Consider the following 10,541-nt stretch of genomic DNA (forward strand, 5'->3'; position numbering starts at 1 on the left):
TCTTAGTTCACCCTCTTTTAAGTTACTACCTCTTGACATCCTACCTGCTCCATGATGGTAAACTCTGGCCCTCGGTATGGGTCCATCAGTCACAGAAGCTCCATTATTTCTCTATGATACAAGCTTTGGAAGTCAAGTCTAGTGTACCACATGCAGTGCTGTGTAGGGCAACTAAGATGGTACTAAATTAGAATTTGCCATCTTCTGGGTGATGCTTTCATTGGGAGTTTAAGAAGCATACTGCAGTATCTACTAGGTAGTGCAATATATCTAGAGAGGAATAGGGACCCTAAAATCAAACTGAATATAATGTAATGGGCCACAAAGCAATAGAATGGTTGAGAAGATAACCAGTTATCAGGTCCTGGTTGCTGCATTAATAGACTAAGAATAGCGATCAGAAAGTACCACTTGGAATCTTATGGATGACTTAAATAGCTTCATTTTATTTAGATATCCTAAAGCAATGAAAGATCTTGTGCCCAAATGGGTATGACAAAAAAAGAAAGAACTTAAAAGTATAAATATTAATTTATGATGTTCATTTGAAATCTACAAGTCATGGTGGACAAACAGACTAGATGGCAAAGGAGTACTTTGGTGCGTCCACAAATTTACTGCTTCCCCCAAATAAAGAGTGATGGAAATTGTCATCCAGCAAAGATAGCTAGACACTGGGAGGAAAATAGGTGAGTCTAGACTTTTCTCTCTTAGGACAAAGGAAAGCCTGGGCTCAGGGCAATAAATTATCAAACCATTTATTGCCTAAGCAACAGAAAAGTAAAATGCTGGTAGAAAAGTACAGCTGCATGGCTCTGTGTGCTGCTAATTCTGTTCTTGAACACTTTTCTCAAATTCCAAAATCCTTCATGTCCCAACACAGCTCTCCGCAGTCCCAAGTAGCCCCACATCTGCCTCTCCTTGTCCTACAGTGCCACCCACTGGTCACTCTGAGATTTGGTGTAGTTTCCACCCAGCCAACCCGATCCCCTGGCCCCACCAAGCATTTATTATTTGTGAGGTTGCACAGCCTGCAGGTAGATTTAACTGGACCTTCTTGAGTTTTTCTTCTTCCTGTCAAGAACCCCTTTTGTCTTTCACTGTACTTCCAGATGGGCCTGAGAACAAGCTATGAACTTTACCCTTTAACAGAACAATTCTTCCTTCTCATCTAGACTATTCTAATAATTTCCAGCTAGTTTGCTTATCTCCAGTCTTTCTCAGCTCTGACTCATCTTCATGCCACTGTCAAAATAATCTCCCTAATGCACATGTATTAAGTTACTCCCTACAAAAAAAATCTTCAGTGGCTCTCTATTGTCTATAGGATAAAATACACATTCAGCCTAGCATTTTAAACCTGCCATAGTCTAGATCCAATCTTACTTCTCTCACACACAATCTATATTCCCTTCAAACTGAACCTTGGATGTAACCTGATCTTACACTGCTTTTTTTCCTCCAAGTATTCATATAGGTCATTCTTTGACCCTCCCTGTCCCACAACTTCCTTATATTTGTCCACTGAAATTTCTTCTCTTTAAGGCAAAGACAGTGTATCACCTCCTTCATGAAACCTTCTCTGACCTCTTCACAAACAAGTGATTATTTTTTCCTCCTAAAATTTTCCTAGAGCACTTTCTCTGGATCAAATGAGATATTTGTAGAGCACTTAGCACAATGCCTGGTACATAGTAGGTACTATATAAATGCTTCTTCCCTTTTCCTTCCTTTTCTCTGCTCCCATCATACTCTACCATTTATCACACTTCTTGGCATATGGTATATCCCCTTTAGTAGAATGTGCCCTTCTTGAGAGCAGGGGCTGTACTATTTTACACTTCTCTGCAACCTAGAAAAGACCTTGCACTTAATAAGGCTCAGTGAATTAAACTGAATAAACTTATTTCATGCTATAGTTTGAAATGGGGCCCTTGACCCAACTTCTCATCATTTCCTAAATAAACATAAAAATAAAGTGATCTCTAAGGGAACAGAGAAATCATAGGCATTTAGATTTTTGTATTTTTTTCCTACTGGCGGTTATGCAGAGAAATTTGAGCATTTAGTTAGATAATTTGGCACCACTCTATCAGATATTCAACCTGTTAATAAAAATTACCTGTAATAATAACAGTAAACCTTTAAAGGACCCCTTTCTTCTAGCTCCTTCCAACCTTCAATTAGTAAACCTGGACTTTTAAAGCCTTCTCTGGGGTGAGTCAGCAAGAAATAACATTAAAAAGGTGTCTATGCTAATTTGCCCCTGGGGTCTGGGAAATAAATGATTGATATGGATTACAACTTGTAGTTCACCCAATGAAAGCCCCATAGAATCTCAGAACTATATAATGTTAGACTAGGACAAACCTCAGAATATAAAATGTCAGAGCTAGAATGGACCTTAAAGGTCATCTAGTCCAATCTCTTATTTTACATAATGTGTTGAAATAAGTACAATATAATGAGAACCCAAGCTGGATCAGATGTGAAATAAAAACCTTTCATGCCATTGATATAAAGAATGATAAAATGACTATTTCAAAGGATGTGACTGAAACTCTAACTTCTCTATAAAGCTAGGAAGTAGTAGTTCCAGATAAGATCTGTAATTATTAGTAGGAACCCTTCACAGCAATGCATGAATAACTAGTAAAGCACTTTACTAGCTTCCTCTCTGATACAAGCCTGATCTCAGCTTTCTTTGTAGACAGTGTCACACGTTTATTGCCAAAAGATGTGAACATCAGTGACCACAGCAATGGCATGTTTATGTCCTTTATACAAAGCATTTACAACTTGCATTGCTCAAAAAAATGAGACAATAAAACAATATTTTGGTTGAGGAGCCCCCAAAAAGTCCCAGAGATATAAAGAGCAATTCATTATTAATTTGACAATGCTTTTGAAAGACACACACATGTGCTGTGACATTTATCACCTTTGTTGATTGTACCAAGACCTTTGACTCAATTCCACAGTCATGGATTAATCACATTGTGGAAAATAGTTAAAATGGATCCAAGCTAGGGTATTTCATGTGAATATGCAAAACAGTTCTCTATTTAAAATACTCCACCAACACAATACTGTCAAGAACAATTGATATAAAATGTGGCATATTCTAGGAAGACATTGTAATCCTACTATGATCCTCCCACATCCTAAGTCCATTATTATTTCTCCTGAAGAGAACTGAGATTGACTGTCAAGTCAAAAAAGAAGTGATACCAAAACACAGTATTAATCATTTGATGCACTTGGATAACATCAAGTTTAATGTTGCCACTGAAAAACACATTAAACACCTATTTCATTTTATGGAAACTTTCTCCAATGATATCCAAATGTCATTGATGCTCAATAAAATTCTTAATGTGCACCAATGGAGACTGAAGACTTTGCATTTGAAGCCAGAAGTCAAACTGAACCAATGGAGGAAAAAGCTATTCTTAGAAAAATACCTTGGTCTTCTCCAGGCAAGACACACTGAGCCTGAAGCTAATTAAGGAGAAAAGTGAGGTTGTGTATTAAGAGACTCCTGGAATCCTTGAAACAAAACTTTCTGAAAAGAAAACATTTACAGCAATTAACACCTTTGCAGTGACTATCTTAATGTATACTCTTTTTGCTTGGTAGAATGGATAACAATGGATCAAGGTGTTCAAACACATGCTCATACAATGGTAATGAAACACAGGGCTCATCATCACAGGGAAAACAGCCCACTTCATCAAAAATGAGGGCAAACGTTAATAGATTTTCTCAGGGCATGAGATAAGCAGTTAAAATTTTGCAGACTTACTTTGGGGACAAACAGACTTCACTTCATAATGCAGTAGTAAAATCTGGTCAGGCTTGGTTACAGGAAATTTGCACAATAGCTTCCTCCATCAATGAAATCATAGGTCTATAACTATACATGCACAGCATATATTGAATTGCTTGCCTTTTCAGTGGGGAAGGGTGGGGAGGGAGGAAGGGAGAAAAGTTGGAACTCAAAGTTTTAGGAACGAATGTTGAGAATTGTTTTTGCATGCAACTGGGAAATAAGAAATACAGGTAATGAGACATAGAAATCTATCTTGCCCTACAAGAAAAGAGAGAAGATAGGGATAAGGGAAGGGAGGGATGTGATAGAAGGGAGGGCAGATTGGGGGAAGGGGTAATCAGAATGCATAGTGTCTTGGGGTAGGGCGAAAGGAGAGATGGGGAGAAAATTTCAAACTCAAAATCTAGTATAAATGAAAACTAAAAATAAATAAATGAATTTAAAAATAAAAAAATCAGCACACACACACACACACACACACACAAGAAATCATAGGTCTAGACCCCAAAATAACCAAAACTGAGAATCCCTGGTGCTAGTACTTCTTAAAGCATTATTGGTTAATTGATAGTAGGAGTGAGATGACATTTCCTCTAGGTTGCATGCTGTGGATACTTGATAGATTTGTATAGAACTGAATTGAAGATTGTGTTAATAATTAAAAAGGAATATAAGTTCATAAGGGGAATACAAAATGCTCATGGATCCAAAGTCAAGGGTTTCCTACCTCTCCTGTTTGGTGATGTCAGGTCAGAGAACACTCAGTATACATTAAGTATCTACTATCTACCAGGCACTGTGCTAAGTGCATCTATTGAAGGATCTGAGCCAAAGAAACAAGACTCATTGGGAATTTGAGATGAATGACCTTGTTTCTTGACCGATTCTGCAATAGAAGAATGAAGACATAAAATGAGCTTTCTAGCCCTCTCTTTCTACTTCCCCCTAATATGGCTATTCATTAAGCCATAAGAAATGCCTTGGTGACTGTAGTTGGTTCCTAGGATTCCACCATCAAGACACTCAGAATTCTACCCACACCCTTGTGCATCACAAGGGACAGGATGGCATAATGAATAGAGGGTTAGACTCAAGAATCATGAAGAACTGAGTTCACAGACGCTTGCTAGCTTTTTGAGCCTGAATAAATCACTTAACCTCTCTAAGCCTCAATTTCCCCATATGTAAAATGATAACCTCACATGGTTGTGGTGAGGACTAAATGTGATAATATATTTAAAACACTCTATAAACTTTAAAGTACTATATAAAAGGGAGTTATTATCTTTGCCATTAACTACAATCCCTTCAGGTCCTCCTATTACTGAGGAGACTGTGGTGGGATAGGAGAGCTGGCAACCAGGCTTTAAAAACACTATATAAATGTGAGCTCATTACTTCTTTGATATTTTATAGATGTGTGAAGTTTGGGTACTTCCTTCATTAATGCAGATAATAACCCACCCATTTCCCCCCCTTCCAGTACCCTTATCTTAGTAGATCATAGAATCTTAGAGCTGGAAAGGACTTTGAGATTGTCTAGACGAGGGGTGGGGAACCTGTGGCCTTCTAGGTCCTTGGGTGTGGCCTTTTCACTGAGTCCAAGTTTTACAGAACAAATCCTTGTTTTAAGGGGATTTGTTCTGTGAAATTTGGATTCAGTCAAAGGGCTGCACTTGAGGATCTAGAAGGCCACATGTGGCCTGGAGGCCACGGGTTCCCCACCCCTAGTCTAACCCCAACCACTTCATTTTACAGAAAAGGAAACTAAGGCCCAGAAAGGGGAAATGACTTTCCCAAGGTCACAAAGGAAATATGTGAGTAATAGACTTGGGATTCTAAACCATGTCTTCTTACACTAAATCCAGAGTTTTTTCTACTAGGCCCAGAGAGTCTTTGTGAATTGCTGTTACTAAAAAAAAAAAAAAAAAAATTCATCACTTTCTTCTGGTGATGAACCTCTGAAGCTTAACTTCTGTTCCCTCCCTGGGCCCATACTCAGTGCCTTCCTACATTGACAGACCATATCAAGCTTAAGTTCTGTTGGCATAGTCTTTGAGAACCCAGTGTCATTCTGGTGCCATGATGAGACATCAGAGTATCGCTGGAGTAGAAATAGGTATTATTATCTCTTTGACACTAAGCATGTTATCTTTATCCTAGGTGATCTAAGCAAGCATATGTACCCCTGTCCTTCTAGGGGTTCAAGCCCATTACTGAATTGAGATCAGGCCTGGAAATTAAGGAGAAGAATTAGGGAAGAAGATGGACTAAGCTATTGAAAACAGTGTATTGAAGCACTGGATTTAAGTTCAGATAGGATTCTGGTTCTGACACTTACTAGTTGTGACCTTGGGCATGTCATTCCTCTAAAGTCCTTTATAGCATTAGGTTCACTATTCCTATGAATATAGACCTAAAAGTAGAATAAAAAATCCCTAGACTTAGCCCTGAAGTTAAGGGCAAAGCTAAGTCTGAGAGAGACAGAGATAGGGAGGGAGGGAGAGAGAGAGGGAAAGAGAGAGAGAGAGAATAAAATAGTCATCCCTATGGTCATATCTTGACTCTTTAGCAGTCCAGGGAAGTCAGCGAACATCCAACTACTGTTGCAAAACTTCTAATCATTCAAGATGTCCAGAAATGGAACAGTAGTCCCCAAAAGTTAGGGACTTCCCTTCTTTGTAGGGCTGTGAGCAGGAAGTGGATGACTGTGCTGAGGATTCCTCTTCAAGTATATACTAGATTATCTTTGGAGTTCCTTTCATCTCTGAGAATCTGCAGTTTGGATTCTATAATTCTGAATGAGCCATGATTTAGCTTTGCCAGTGGCAGAACTAGGATCTAAGTATTCAAAGAGCATTGGAGATAAACTGTTCATTCTAAGCAGTAGAAGATTTACTGGAATTCCATTTTGCTTGAGAGAGCTTGGACTCTAGTCAGAGGTCCTGGGTTCATGTCCAGGTTCTGCTGCCTACTAGTTTTATTACCTAGGGCTTACTTCAATTCTTATTCAACCTCTTTTTTCCTCATATGTAAAATGAAGATGATAAAACACGTATTACAAGGTTGTCAGGCAAATACTTTGTAAATTGTAAGTAAGCTACTATATTCGTCTAAATATAAGCCATACCTGTCCTCCCACTCTGGTTTGTATGAAACTGGAGTAGATCCTATAGCTGCATTCTCAGTATATATTGTGGGAAGAGTGTGAAAAGGAGAATGAAAATGAAGATCAAAAGTAGCAATTATAAAAATAGATAGCATTTGAATTAAAAGAATTTTTTAACTCAGATAACATTTATATTTATTTGGTAATGCCTAATTATAAGTGTATACACTTACATCTATCAAAAGGATCTAATTTTAGGGGTGCTATCTATATTTATATTAACATAATATTATTATGTATTCTTAATATGATTTGTGGGATATCTGAAGAATATAGAATAAAACTATTAACTCATTTTCTTTTCTTTTTTAAAAATGCTCTCACCAAGCATGAACCCAGGAAGAAGCTCACCACTAACAGGTTGACCAACATGGACAAATTCTTTGGCTATTAACACAATTACTAGCTAGACAGGCTCCTAACAGGAATGATAGACATTTGGTTTTTAAAGTTTATAATGGCATTTCTTGATTCCCGTAGTTGTTAGCACTTTTCCTAAACTCTCCTCCAGTTACTTACTATTTTCTTACCTGTGTATATGCTTCTTTACCATAATTTCATTGAGGGCAAGCACTGTTTTAATTTTTGTTTTTGTATTCCTGGTGCCTAGCACAGTGTTTCGCCCATAATAGGCATCTAATAAATGCTTGTTGAAATGGATTTAATTTAATTGGAGGGAAGATAAGTTCTATATGGGGTGAAGTATTCTGGAGATTGTTAGGAGACTGGTGCTTTAACTCTGAGGAGATGTCAGAGAAGAAAAGACACCTCTTTTACTCTAGCTTTCCACCCATTCCTAGGGAAGCAGTTCTATCAGCTTCCACAGTGGCAGATACAACTGGGAGGAGAAGGAGGGGACAGCTAGGGCTGGATAGAAGGAGGGAAAGAGAGAAGCTGGATTGCTGAAGGTGAAGACTGATAAACAGAGGGAAATACAAGTGTGAGAGCAGGAAGAGAAAGAACATTATATTGCATTAACTTTCAGATTATATCTGATATTACTGCCAAACAAAGAATAATTTGACATTTGTAATAATCCAATACTTATAAGGTAGACTTTCTAGTTCAGAAGAACCCAGAAATCTGGGAAAGGTGTCTGAAGTTCTCTCCAGGCCACTTTTTCACAACATAAAATATTAGCTCACTGATAGCCACTCTGAGAGTCTCATGTTCCTGCTGCGGGCTCCTCCGAAACTACATTCTCCTTGCCTTCCCTACGTTCTGACTTTCTCTGGAGCTAGGGCTGGAAAGGTGAGGCAAGAAAGGAGGCAAGGGCACAAATCGCCTAAGCCATATATTTCGAACCTTCTGAATGTGGAGACTCCCAGAATAACTAAGAGGATGAGGAAGAAAAGAACGGGGTGCGGAGCGGGGGTGTCTCAAAAGCCTTTCTGACAGTCTCATCCAGGCCTTCACAGGTGGCTCTGAGGTCTCTCGTTTGTAACAAGTTTTATAATTAGGATCTTAACATCACAAGGAGGGCAGCTCCAATGCCGCTAGGCAGGACGTGTGGGCTAGCATCAATAGAAAACTGGGAGCAAATAGAACGAACAAGCTTCCCCAGACTCCTTATTTTTTCTCATCAAAAACAACTACAAAAACTCAGGTTAGGTCTGCAGCGGGCACTCAGAACAGCAGTGGCTGACGGAGTCCGAGAGCAGCCCGCAAACCGTCCCCCGGCTCACTCTGTGTCCTCGTCTCCCATCCACCCCCTCCCTCTTCCGACAGCTTGCAGCCGGGATGCCTCCTCCTCTCCACCCCTGCCCGGGAGCCGCCCCCAGCCTCACAGCCCTCGGTCAGACAGCGGAGTGACCGCTTCCAATCTGCTGGGGAGCTAACTGAGCTGGGCGACAGGAGCTGGAGACTATCGAACGAAATTGACTTGAGAAGTGGGGGCGGGGGTGGAGTTTCTATTCAATCAGGTTGTGCTAAACCTCCACTTCAAAAGTCTGTCTTCCTGCTCCTGTGTAAATTAGCCCAGACTTTCGCCCAGTGCGGAAAGAGAAGTTCAGTCTGCAGAGAACTTTTTTTCTTCCCATCACCAGCTAGGAGAAGACTTAACTCTCTCGTGAGCGCCTCCCAGTCGGGACTCCCTGCAAACCTCGGACACTTCCAGAATCTCTCAGATAGCAGGCTAGGGGACAGTTTTGGGGCCCCAGCCGCCGCAAATCAGTCTTCTGCCTTCAACACTGCTCCGCACTCAGGTCACATTCCCTCAGGGAGGAGACAATAAAGGTTGGGGGCTCTCATTTCGCGTTTCCAAGTGGCACCCTTCTTCCCCTCCCGCAACCAACCACTGAAAAAAAAAATGTGTTTAAGATGGGGAGATTGGAATACATCGAAAAACACCCGGTTTCCTACGATGATACCTTATAAAGAGCGTTCATCTGTTGAGTTACGGCTCTGGGCCTTATAATGAAGCTGCGCAGGCACCTCCTCTTCTGGTTTCTCATATTCGGAGGGACAAAAGCACGAGCGCCTCTGGGGAGCGTGGCTTAGCTGGGGGGGGGGGGGGGCGGGGTACCGCCTCTTTTGTCTACTTAACTTTTCTCCTTCCTTCAGCTGAGACTGTCTCAGGCTCCCCGAAATCGGAAGCACGCGGATCCCTTTACCCCACAATCCCACTTCTAGATGTGAAGAACCACTTCCTACCGCCACCCCGAAGAGAAGAAACTAAGCTTTTGTTAAGACCGATCTCCTGTCTACCACTGCACCGAAGGACAGAAGGAACGGAGGCATGGTGCGTGGAACAAGAAACTATTCAAAACAACTATGGGCTGAATAGGGAGCCGGTGAAGAACACAAACTTTTTCTTTTTGAGAACTTTTTCCCCTTATTGGGAAAGGAATTCTAATGCCCGACAGCTCAACACTGCCTCCGACTCTGAGAGGGAAGAGAGAGAGAGGGGGAAAAAAAGGACCCACGAAAGCTCGATGGATTAGTGATTTGGTCAACTGTGGGAAAGGATCGGAAAAAACTTACCCGAAAAAAACACAACCCAAGCCCACCGTCGGCAGTCTCATATTCCCTCACACACCAGTCCTTACCCCCCTTGGCTAATCACCCCTCATTAAAAGCTTCATCAGCGGCCTAATGAAAGCAAACCGTGTGGAAATCGCCGGTAAACAGTTGGGTCTGGACTGTAATTAATTCAGTGTCTCTTTTAATCAAGCTGAAAGGGGATCAGGCTCCTTCTTGCGAAACCGTGACATCACCCCCAAAATCACCCGGAACCAATCAGCGCCACCGTTCCGGGGACACGTGGGCGAGTCCCCCTTTTTAAAAAAAAAACACACAAAAAAACAACAAAACGAAAAAAAAACTACACCCAAAAAAAAACCGAACGCCAAAGAAAAAGTGACTCAAGTTCATTTTTTAAAAGAAGGGGGGGGAGGAGTACCGCACACCGAGGAACAGCGAGAGCAGTCTAGAGGCCCGTATTTGCCGGAACCTCTGTCCAAGGTGCTGAAACGGTCGCCCAAGGCTGCGGAAGAGGAGGAAGTGGGAGCCGGTGGGCCAGGTGGAGCAGCTTGCGGTTTG

Source organism: Notamacropus eugenii, chromosome 1, assembly GCF_028372415.1.
Source record: "Notamacropus eugenii isolate mMacEug1 chromosome 1, mMacEug1.pri_v2, whole genome shotgun sequence".
In the NCBI taxonomy this organism is placed as follows: domain Eukaryota; kingdom Metazoa; phylum Chordata; class Mammalia; order Diprotodontia; family Macropodidae; genus Notamacropus; species Notamacropus eugenii.